At 38.6% G+C, this 12,713-nt stretch overlaps 1 long non-coding RNA gene across 1 annotated transcript in view; it reads right to left on the reverse strand.

The window, feature by feature from the left end:
• LOC119809659 overlaps positions 1–12,713 on the reverse strand; it is a 62,563-nt gene that overhangs the window by 3,860 nt on the left and 45,990 nt on the right. Inside the window, exon 4 of the long non-coding RNA XR_005284664.1 lies at positions 5,312–5,442. This is a non-coding gene — a long non-coding RNA (uncharacterized LOC119809659). The remainder of the gene's footprint in view (positions 1–5,311; positions 5,443–12,713) is intronic.

A 12,713-nucleotide genomic window follows, 5' to 3' on the forward strand; every position in this document is an offset into this window, starting at 1 on the left:
ACTGAAGTAACTTCAGAGGCCAGGAAAGTAGACAATAGAAGCAGAGGACAAAGTCATCCAAGAAGGGATGTATACAAAACAGATGTTATGAAAGGAGAAAGGGAAAAAACAAGAGGAGACTTAAATAGGGAAGGGGATAGGAGGGCAAAGGGAGGGGAAGAGGGAGGGATAAATAATATTAAGGATGCTGGAAAGGAGAACAAAGAAACCAACTATTTTATAATATTTCTTAAAGGCACATACACAAAATTTCTTTTAAGGCAAATATTAGTAATATATATAAAATTGGTGGCAAGCAGACATGTTGTCTCTGAGGCTGTATGGAAACAGCATCAAGAGCACTGGGCTACTCTGTCTACGCACTTTAAGCCAATAGGCTCACAGGCGGCCGTCTATTTTAATACTCTAATCCTGGATTGCAAGGCAGGTCATGTCAGCTTGAAAGCATTCTCACATTAGTTTCACTCAAACCCTCCCAATAACCTATATCACATAAGAAAACTGAACTTCAAAAGAAGTGATAGATTTTTTTCCCAAAGATCATATAATTTCAAAGTGGAAGGTGAATCCAGTTTGGTTTGTTGTTGTTGTTGTTGATCTAAGAAATGTCATTTTTCTTCACGTGTAGCTCGATTTCTTTGTTCTTAGGATTGGGACAATGACACCTTCCTGAAGTAGTTGTTCATTTAATCCTCAAATCTGTAGTTAGCATCAACTTTATTAGAAACAAAACATTGCCCACAAACAGGTGCCAGCAGTGAGAGAACTGGACGGTTTTGAAAGAAATGCCTATCACAGCGGATTATTTACTAACAGTATGGCAGTTCTCGGGTTTACTGAAGCACATCCGAGGTGATGGCTCAATAAGTAAAGTTCTGCTGAACACACGAGTCCTGCATGCAGATCCCCAGCATGCACATTCAAAAGCTGACTGCAGCGGTGCATGTCTGTAAGCTCAGGATTTGGGGTGCAAAAACAAGAATGTCCCTAGAGCAGGCTGGCCAGCAAGTAAAGGACAGCAACGCACATCTGCAATCCCAGAACTTGGAGTGGGTGCAGAAACAAAAGGGTCCCTGGAAATTGTAGGCCAGGAAGTCTAGCAGAGTCAACGAGTAGCAGTTCAGTGAGGAACATTATCTCAAAAAGTAAGATGGAGAAATATTGAGAAAGACACACAGTGCTGACCTCTGGCCTTCATACTCATGTGCACGCATCCACCTGCTGTCAGAGACTGCTCATTCATTTCCCAGCCACCCAGACACAAAATAATGACACTGAAACTATATTAATTGCAACACTGCTTGGCCAATGACTCTAGCATATTCCTAACTAGCTCTTACATATTGAATTAACCCATTTCTATTAATCTGTGTATCACCATGTAGTTGTGGCTTACCAGTAAGGTTCTATCCACATCCTGCATCTGTCTCCAGCAATGGGTACATGGCGTCTCCCTGACTCTGCCTACTCTCTCCTTCTCTATCTGCCTGGAATTGCTCCCTACCCTATTCTGCACTGCAATAGGCCCAAAGCAGCTTCTTTATTAACCAATGGTATTCACAGCATACAGAATGAAATCCCACATCATATACCCCCATACACACAACCTGGGGTCCTCACCACATAGCCTAGTGCTGAAAATTGGCCAAACCAAAGTAGATTTAAAATAGAACATTTATGAATGGCCTGAACTAAAAATTACCAAAAAAATCACTATAATTAAGTATCCTATTTCTCAAAGATTAGGAACTAAAATCAGCATGTAGGAATTGGACAAGGGTAACTCTATGGTAAAGTGTTAGCTTAGCATATACAGGGCTTTTCATTCAATCCCAAGAAATTAAACAGAAAATAAATAAATAAATAAATAAATAAATACCAAGAATGTAAGGAAGACTAAGGCAACAGCATGTTGAAAATAAATATGCATTCTATTATGCCTTTTTTCTTTGGTTAAGTAGCAGAAGAATCAATTCATCTTGTATTTAACATCCTATTTTAAAACTACAGTTTCTGGCTGGGGTTGTATTGCAGTGGAAGAGTGCTCACCTAAGCATCTTGAGACTCTAACCTCAATCAAGATAACTAACAGAAGCAGAAAAACAAATAAACGCATCTCTTTAAACCCTATGACCAGACATATAAAGGAGCTAAGAGAAGCAACAGATTCCCAATGCACATGTGTTTCAAAACACACATTTATTTTGATTTTTCTTCTTTTCTTGTTGGCCAAATATGTCTATATATGTTTAAGTAAAGTAAGCATATGATATAATAGTATTGTATAAACTATTAAAATAAAAACATTAAAATACATATATTTTATGGGGAAAGGGGACTCCATTCACTGTTGGTATGAGTGCAGACTGGTCCAGTCACTCTGGAAATCAGTATAGCAAATTCTCAAAACTCAAATATAGATAGATGGATAGATAGATAGATAGATAGATAGATAGATAGATAGATAGATAGATGATAGATCCACCAGAAGACCTAGCTATGCAGTTACTCCTTAGTGTAAGTCCACAGGATCCGTTTCCTACTCCACAAAGCTACTTCCTCAGCTATGTGATGTGCACAGGTGTGGTATTCACAATCGCTGGGACATAGAAACAGCCTAAAGGTCCTTGGACTGAAGAATGGATAAGGAAATGTAGTGCATATGCACTGTGGAATACTTTGCAGCTATAAAGAAAAATGAAGCTTTCGGGTAAAAGGGAGGAGGTAGAAAACATATTAAGTGAGATATCCCAGGCCCAGAAAGATGAGTACCACATGTTCTCTAGTTAGTTCTACATCTTCAGGTGTGAGGACAGAACCCGGGGTGACTGTGAAATGGACTGTGGTCCAGGAGAAGAGCAGAGAAGGAGCCATAGAGAAAGGGATAGTAGGACACAGGTGCTAAGGGGTAAATGAGAAAACTGGATATAGCTCTGGGGGGATACGGGGTGGGGAGAAAAGAGGATGGGTAAAGAATATCAATGATGGTAGAAAAATCCATAGGGAAACATTATTTTGTTATTTACTTAAAATTAGGTATGCAATATACAAGTGTATATTTATACATAATAGTTTAAATGGAGCTATACCACTTAGGGTGATAATACTCCCCATAGACACTTTAACAAGCCCCCAGTTCTAGGCATGGGAAACCTTGATTTGACCTGCTGGTTGTCCAAGAGACTCACAAAACATTATAGGTGGTTGTTGTTTGCCTTGGTTGCCTCCCAGAATGCCTCCCATTGCTGAAGATACCACACACTTTGGACACAGCCCTTCAAAGAACCAAGCTGGACCTCCTCCTAAGGACTGACTCTTATGGTGTGAGAAGATGCTAAGCCAGCCACCAAAGGACAGAGCAATCAACCTAACCCATATGTAAGATGTGAACCTCAACAGTCACTGGATTGCCAAAACACCCACCATGCTGCAGCAGTAAGAATTTTTCTTGGGGAATATGCAACAGCTGGTCAGTTGGGTTTAAAACCCACTCAACAGGAAGAAGTTCATGCCTGGAACTATAAACCTGACACCACCCATGCTAGAGAGGTCATAGATCTAAGAAGAAAACCTCATGCTGTCATTGTCCTAAACCAATATAAGTCAAACTGCATTATAAATACTTTTTTCTTTCTATTCAAATTCAGTCCTTTTGCCACTTTTCTCAGTAAGTGTTGTGAGGAAGTAAGTGGCTACCATAAAGTATGAAATAGTTCACGGATGCAGGTTAAGAGGGGCACTGAGCATCACATCTCCTCTGTAATCTTATCTCTCTTCTCCTCATCTTCTCTGTGAAGTTTGTTTTCACTGATCCTGTTTCTGCTACCTCCAGTATGAGGCAACAACCAGGCTTCCGAGGCTGGTGACTACATCCTAGCTACAACCCAAACAACAGAAGCCTGATGGTGGTTTCTAGAAACTCAAGCTGCTAACCAATAAATCTTTACTTTCTTCTAGAGTATATAAGATGCACTTTGACTTCATCAATATTATGATCAGTATCAGTAATTTCGGTGCCTTTAATATAGATTGTGGCAGGAAATTTTGTACCTTTCTTGTATTTCTTCCAGCAGTAGTAACAACAGCTTTATCAAATGTCATTTATATTATTGAGAAATCAATAATCCTTAACATTACAATCCAGGATAGACAGCATGTACACACACATATACACACAGAGAGAGTGTATTTTCTTCTTCATGACTTTCTAATTTGAACTACATTCAGTCAATAGTAAGAATTGTCCTTTTATAATGTTTATTTCTATTAATGATTGTAGTTTTATGATAATTAGACATAGCTATACTCTTTAAATTTATGAGCAAGCAGTATACAATATTGGAAAATCATACTATTGAGTTGTTCCTTAATTAATGGGTAATTAGAAAACATTAAACACAAAACATTTGTAAGTATTATCACCCCATCTGATTATTGATAAATTATTGTGACACTTCCAAACACTTACTTCATAATTTTCATTGTTCTTTTTGTAAAAATATAAAAATCATTTTTTAAAAAAACTTGAAATTTGTAGAAGCATTTTATTTATTAAAATTTTTATTTTATTTTTACTTTATGTATACGGATACTTTGTGTACATATATGTATGTACATCACTTGTATATTGGACGCCTGTGGGGGTCAGAAGAGGGTGTTAAATTCCCGGGAACTCTAGTTACAGATGGTTGTGAGTTGCCATGCGGATGCTGGGAACCAAACTTGGATCCTCTACAAGAGCAACAAGTGCTCTTTACTGAACACTCTCTCCAGCCCCAGAACCATTATTTTATACTTTCACAAGTTATCTGCATATTTTCTTTATTTTGAATGAATAAGGAGAATCTTAACTCAAAAGAATTAATGTGGCATCTGTTTTGCTTGACCTCATTAAAACTTCAGTGATCTTTGTATTTTTAAGGAACTTGTAATGTTGTCAACATGTAAAAATGAAACAGAGCAGATCTAGATGGGAGAGGAGGTGGGGAGTAACTGGGACGAGGAGATGGAGAAGAAACTGGATTCAGATATAAAAAGAAAAATGAAGCCCATTGGAAAGGCCAACTCACCCATGGCTGCCTCCCCAGTACAGACTGAATAGAAACAAGTGGCAACCTGTGCCTGCCTTGGTTCCACCCTAACAACAGGCAACCTGTGCCTGCCTTGGTTCCACCCTAACAACAGGCAACCTGTGCCTGCCTTGGTTCCACCCTAACAGATAAACCAAACTTCCTAATGAAATGAGTTTATTTTCCATTCAGCTGGGTGATCTCTTTATAATTAACTGTTAGCATTAAAGGAGTGTACTCACAGTTAAAGTGACTGATGCCTCATATTTTGTGTGGAGATATGGATCCTTGACCACCCTTTCATGGCCTTTCACCTCATCATTTTCTCCTTAAGAAATGTACAGCCAGAGTTCACACCTGTATCCCCAGAATTCTGTATTGAAACAAAAAGATTGTGAGTTTCTAGCTAGCCTAGAGTACTTGGCAAAAAAAAAAAAAAACAAACTTTTTTCTCGTGTAACAAGTCATCATTAAGAGATGACCATAGATCCAGGTGTGAAAGTATGCCAAAACCAACCAAAATATTAGTTGTGCCTATAGAAATCTACAAACACATGAGAGAAAATAAACCAGTTGGCTTGTGGAACAGCCACCTAACTAAAGCAGCGTTTGAGATAAGCACTAACATTGGAGAAGGAACACAGAGTACTTAGTTGGATTGTCTATTTTTCCTGCTCTTAAAATGCATGCCTACGCAAAACAAAAAGATATAAAAAGGAAAAGAACCTCTAAGGAATCTTAATTTTACCTCTTCCTTCTAAGTCACACCAAATCGTAGCAGTCAAATCATAACATATACTAATAAATAATATCCTAATAACCATATGAATAATAAAGAATAATTAAAATTTTTAATTAATTAATTAGCATGTCTCAGTAGATTGTTCAACTGCCTCTAGTAGCATACTAGCATACAGGGATACTTCAGTTTTAAGAACCTTACAATTAACACAATAATATTTTTGCCATTACTTTTAATCTTCTTTATTGTTTTAATATAGTTATTATTTTTCCAAAATGTCTTTTTCCATCAATTTTCAAAAATATATCTCCAGAAATCCAATTTCAGGAACTCTGTTTCTAAAAAAAAACCACCTAAACTTATTTTATATAATACCCAAGTTGAGTTGATTATTTCATTTACATAGGTGGTTTGTATACTACTCCTTGTATTTTTATAAATTTCCAAAGCCAAGACATAGAGAGAAAAGCAAAGGAGAGGATTTTTGTGACAGGATCCCGCCTAAGCCAACTGTCAGTAGTCTGTTGGCAGAAGGCCTTTGTGTGAACTGTTTCCAAGAGCTCAGCCTGAAAGGCAGCCAAAGGCTCTGCAAGAAAATAGACCCCAACTGGCTTGCTACCTTTCACCTTTGACCCTTGACCCAGCTGTCTCATACTTTGAAAACTTGAAGCCTTGTGAGACAAGGCTTAGCAATTCTGTTTACAAACACTGTGTTTATTTCTGCAGAGCAGCTTGGCAAGACATATCCAAGTCACCTGGGCCTGAGTTGTCACAGAAACCATAGGCCACAGACTACTTACAGCTAAGCCAACACCGCCTCATTTTAACTGGTTGGAATCAGCCTTGGATTATGCAGCAATCACCAACCATTTAATTTGCTGTATAGTTCACCCAAGTATTAACCCACAGAATATGACAGCAATCTGCTGAATGCCAAGTGGTATAAATTTTGGTTTCTTCCATGAAAGAGAGAAAATGCAACAATTTTCAACATGAGTATTAAAATTCAATCTTGGGGCTAGAGAGTTACTCGGTGGTTAAGAGCATGTGCTGCCCTTTCAGAGAATCTGAGTTCAGTTCCTGACATTGTCATGGTAGCACACATCCTTTCGTAACTTCAGGTCCAGGGGATCATGTGACAGTCTCTTCTGACTGAGAGTACAAGGTATGAACATGGCAAGCATGCATACATGGAGACAAAATACTCATACACATAAAATAAAAATATGTAAAATTTGAAGTCAATGTCAACTGCTACATTGTCCTACATCTTAATAAGTTGTTACTATGCATCAAACTCATACAAATGTTTTACCTATTTGCATTTTCAAAACTCTGTTCTTTTAGTTAGATAGTATATTATGCATTTATCTAAAAATTACTTTATTAAATCAATTATTTCTAGCACATACAAACTGATCCCTCACAGTTGCAGCTTCGGTCATTTCTTTGATCTTTTAAAATGGATCAATTAACTAATTCTCACAAAGTATTAATAAGCTCAGCTTAGCCCAATTTCCTTTTTACACTGTGAAAGGTTATTCTAAGCATAGGCAATAAGTAGTTCCTATACAGCCAGTCAAGGAAGTACTTACCATTCAAGCATGAAGACCTATGTCCAGATTTCCAGGACCCACCTAAAATACCAGGTATGCACTGTATCTGTAATAGCAGAAACAGAGAAGCAGAGATAGGAGGAGCCCTGGATCTCACTGGCCTGGCTAAATCTGTGGTTTGTGAGTTCAGTGAAAGATACTGTGTCAAGGAAATAAGCTGGGAAGTAATTAAGGAAGGTAGCAATGTGTTTCTCTGGCCTTCAACTTCATGCACATGCATGAACACTTGACCTTGATCTTCATGCATACATATGCATAAGCACTTTCACTTGGTGCACACATGGTTGCATAAGCACTTCTTTACCTTCACATACACATGCATGAGGATTTCAACTTCGTGTACAGATCATCCATGTGCATTGTCACACACATGTATATATATTACTCAACCAAACATCCACACAACGAATAAAACAGTGAGTGAACACATTCCAAAGTTATTTACTGAGTAATAAAGATAAATAGTAAAATGAATTTATTATCTGAATTTTTTCACAGAGATCGCATATCAAATTTTACCAAAGTAATACATACAGTTTATCAAAACTAGTAATTGAGAGATAGAAGGTAAATCCCTATAACTGGAGAAACCACATACTTCAAATACAGGGCCCAGAGTCCCCTTTGCCAGAACTGACCTGAATGCCTCCTCTTTGAAGACTACTATTCATGGTAGCAGACAGAGCCATGAAGGCTCCCCAAAAAGGGAAGCAGCCAACAGTCCTGCACATCTATGATTCCTGTGAATCACAAAATCCCCATCATGGCATTATAACCCCAAGAGTACAGTAGGGGCATACATACATTAACAGTAAACATCACCCAATTGAACTTAAGATCCACTCAACAAGAGAGATATCTAACTAATTACTCAGTGCTAGTGAAGTCATGGAAATTGGAGGAGAACCTGGCAATTGATACTGTACCAAATCAGCATAATCCCTACCAACAATCTTTTTTTAATCCTTCTCTCATACAATCCATCCCAACTGTAGTTTCCCTCCATCCACTCCTTCCATTGTCCCTACCTCCCCCAGAACCACTTCTCCTCTATTTCTCTTTAGAAAGGAACAGGTCTCCCAAGGATATCAACTGAGCACAGCATAACAAGATACAAAAAGACTAGGTACAAACCCTCATGTCAAGGCTGGGCAAAGTAACCAGTAAGAGGAAAAGGGTCCCAAGAGCAGGCAAAAGAATCAGAGACAGCCCCACTCCTACTGTTATTTTTCTTTATATTAAAATTGGGCTTTTTTCACCCCAGTGCTACAACAGAACCACTATACCCTTCCTTTCCCTCTCTCCATGCCTCCTGTAGATCCCACAAACCAATCCCTCCTCATCTCCCTCCCCTCACTCTTCTTATCATCCCAGCCTCCAATGCCAGCAAGTAATCACTGTGAACACACTAGCTGGATAATTCAGAAAAACAGAAAACACATGGCCATAATAATTTCTGAAAATCTAGAGAGGAGACAGAAACCAAGGAACAAAACAGCCAGCCAATAAAAGAATATCCAAAAATCTGCAACTAGACCTATAGTCACTCCAAACCCAGGCACCTAGATGCCAGAGTAAAAACATGATCAATAACAGCCAGGGCAATATGTCTCTACCAGAACCTTACCATAGCAAGCCTTGAATATCCCAATACAACTGAAGCACAAGAAAAAAGTCCTTAAAACCAGCTACATAAAAATGAAAGAGTTCCTTAAAGAAGAAATGAATAAATCCAGGAAAATACAAATAGACAACTAGAGGGAATTAATTAAGCCCTTAAAGATAGAAAAACACAAACACACAAACAAACAATTGAAGGAAATAAGTAAATCCCTTAAAGGAAGCAAAGAAAACAAACAAGTAATTGAAAGAAATGAAGAAAACTGTTTAGGACATGAAAATAAAAATAGAAGCAATAAAGAAAACACAAACTGAGGGAATTCTGGAGATGGAAAATCTGGGTAAGCAAACAGTAACTACAGATGCAAACATCACCCACATATACAAGAGATGAAAGAGAGAATCTAAGGCATTGAAGATATGATAGAGAAAATAACTTAGTCCATCAAAGAAAATGTTAAATCTAAAAAAAATTCTTGATGCAAACCATCCAGGAAACCTAGAATACTATGGAAAGACCAAACCTAAGACTATTAGGAATAGAAGGAAAAGAATCCCAGTTCAAAGGCACAGAAAATATATTCAACAAAATCATAGAAGAAAAATTTCCCAACCTAAAGAAGGACATTCCTGTAAAGATACAAGAAGTTTTACAGAACATCAAATAGACTGGACCATCTATAACACTGCATAAAATTTAAGTCCAAGTGGATCAAAAACATCAAGATAAATCCAGTTACACTAAACCTAATAGAGAAAATGAGGAATATCCTGGAATGCATTGACAAAGGAGAAAACTTCCTGTATAGAACCATTAGCAGAGACACAAAGATTGACAATTAATAAATGGGACCTCATGAAACTGAAGATTCTTTCAGGCAAATAATACTAATGGCGATGGGCTTGGTCTCTACGACATGGACGGGCTCTGTGTGAGCCTTGTCAGTTTGGTTGCTCACCTTCCTGGACCTGGGGGGAGTTGGGAGGACCTTGGACTCAACATAGTGTAGAGAACCCTGATGGCTGTTTGGCCTCAAGAGGGAGGGAGTGGGGTGTGGGTGGAGGGGAGGGGAGGGAAGGGGAAGGAGGAGGGGAGGAGATGGCAATTTTTAATAAAAAATAAATAAACTGGAAAAAAATAAAATAAAATTATTTCTTAATAAAAAAATACTATAAAACAGCAGATTATAGAATGAGAAAAGAATTTCATCAACCACACATCTTACAGAGGGACTATTTCCAAAATATGTAAAGAACTCAAGGAACTAGTCATCACAAAACCAAATAATGCAATTCAAAAAATGGGATACAGATCTAAACAAAAAATTCTCAACAGAAGAATCTCAATAGTCCATGATACACTTAAAGAAATGTTCAACATCCTTAGCCATCAGGGAAATGCAAATCAAAAGTACCATCTTAAACCTATCAGAATGGCTAAGATCAAAATCAGAAATGACAGCTCATGCTGGTGAGGATGTATAACAAGAGCAGTACTCCACAAAACTGTAAATCAATCTAACTCAAGATCCAGACATACCACTTTTGGACTTATTATAAAGGATGTGTAGTATGAAGGAGCCGGTTGCATCCTGTCGCCAAGCTAACTTAACCCCTGAAATAACCACATGGAAATTGTATTGATTAATTTACTGTCTGGCCCATTATATCTAGCATCTTCTTGGCTAACTCTCACATCTTGATTAACCCATTTCTATTAAATCTGTGCATCACTACGTGACTGTGGTTTACCGTCAAGATTCTAACCTACATCCATCTCAGGCCAGAGATTCATGGTGTCTGCCTGTCTGTCCTTTTTTCAGCATCCAGTTTTGTCTACCCCACCTACCTAAGTCTGCCCTATCAAAAGGCCAAGGCAGTCTCTTTATTCAACCAATAAAAGCAATACAAATACAAAAGGCCCTCCTACACCAGGATGCACAATCATAATACAAAAAACACTTGCTCAGCTATGTTCATCCAGCTTTATTCATAATAGCCAGAACTTGGGGACAACCTAGATGTCCCTCAACCAAAGAATGAATAAAGAAAATGTGGTACATTTAAACATTGGAATCTTCAGCAGTTAAAAATAATGACATCTCACTCAAAATAATGTTTTCTAGCTCCATCCATTTTTCTGCAAAATTCAAGATGTTGTTATTTTTTCTGCTGTATAGTACTCCATTGTGTAAATGTACCACAATCTCAGAGAACTTAGATAACAATGAGGACACTAAGAGAGACTTAAATAGATCTAATTTACATGAGAAGTAGAAAAAGACAAGATCTCCTGAGTAAATTGGAGCATGGGGACCTTGGGGGAGGATTGAAGGGGAAGGGGAGAGACAGTGAGGGGAGCAGAGAAAAATGTAAAGCTTATTAAAAATCAATAAAATAAAAATGAACAAATAAAATAATGGCATCATGAAATTTTCAGTCAAATGTATAGAACTTGAAAAAAAATCAACCTGAGTACAGTAACCTAGACCCAGAAAGACAAACATAGTATGTACTCACTTCTAAGTGGATATTAGCTGTAAAGTAAAGGATAACCATGTAAAGTAAAGGATAATAATCCATAGACCCAGAGATGGTAGGTAAAAAGGAGGGCCCAAGGTGAGATGTATGGATTTCCCTACAAAGTGGAATTCAGGAGATCCTGTTGCTGGACTGGGGACAGGTGGGAATAGAAATATGAGAAATTGGATTATAGGAATAGATGTGGGGGGGTACTGAAAGATATGACTGGAAAGGGAGTGGGCATGTGAAGGTCAGTTAGAAACCTGGTGCAAGAGAAACCCCCAGATATCTACAATGATGGTCCTGACTAAGATTCTTAGCAAGAGTAGATATGTAGCCTGAATTGGCCATCTCCTGTGACCAGGTCAGACTTTCAATGGAAGGATTGGGACACTCACCAGCCATACAATCTTTGACTTACAGCTGGTCATTCCTAATGGGAGGTGCTGGGGTAAGGGTGGAAGACAGATTATGGGAGTGGCCAACCAATGACTGGTCCAGCCTGAGACCTATGCCATTAGAGTAAGCCTATCCCTGACCTGGTACTCAGAGGATGGATGCCCCAGAGACCTAGGATAGAACCAGACATGCTTGGGGAAAAATGTCAATGTAAAATGATGTCCAATGCTGGGCTCCCAAGGTCCTAATGAGGAGCAGAAGGAGGGAGAACATGAGTAAGGAAGTCAGGACCGTGATGGGTGTGTTCACTCACTGAGACAGTGGGACAGATCTAATGGGACATCACCAAGGGCAGTTGGAATGGGACTGATAGAGCATGTGATCATACCGGACTCTTTGAATGTGGCTGACTGTGGAGGTTGATTGAGAAGCCAAGGACAATGGCACTGGGCTTTGATGCTACTGCATGGACAGGCTCTGTGGGAGCCTTGTCAGTTTGGATGCTCACCTTCCTGGACCTGGGGGGAGTTGGGAGGACCTTGGACTTCTCATAGTGTAGGGAACCCTGACTGCTCTTTGCCCTGGAGAGGGAGGGAGTGGGGGTGTTGGTGGAGGGGAGGGGAGGAAAGTGAGGGGAGGGGAGGAGATGGAAATTTTTAATAAAAATAAAAATAATGATGTTCAATGAAATTCTGATATACTCATAGATTTTTGACTACCCCAGTTGTCATCATAGAGCCTTCA

The sequence above is a fragment of the Arvicola amphibius genome, chromosome 3 (assembly GCF_903992535.2).
Source record: "Arvicola amphibius chromosome 3, mArvAmp1.2, whole genome shotgun sequence".
Classification (NCBI taxonomy): Eukaryota; Metazoa; Chordata; class Mammalia; order Rodentia; family Cricetidae; genus Arvicola; species Arvicola amphibius.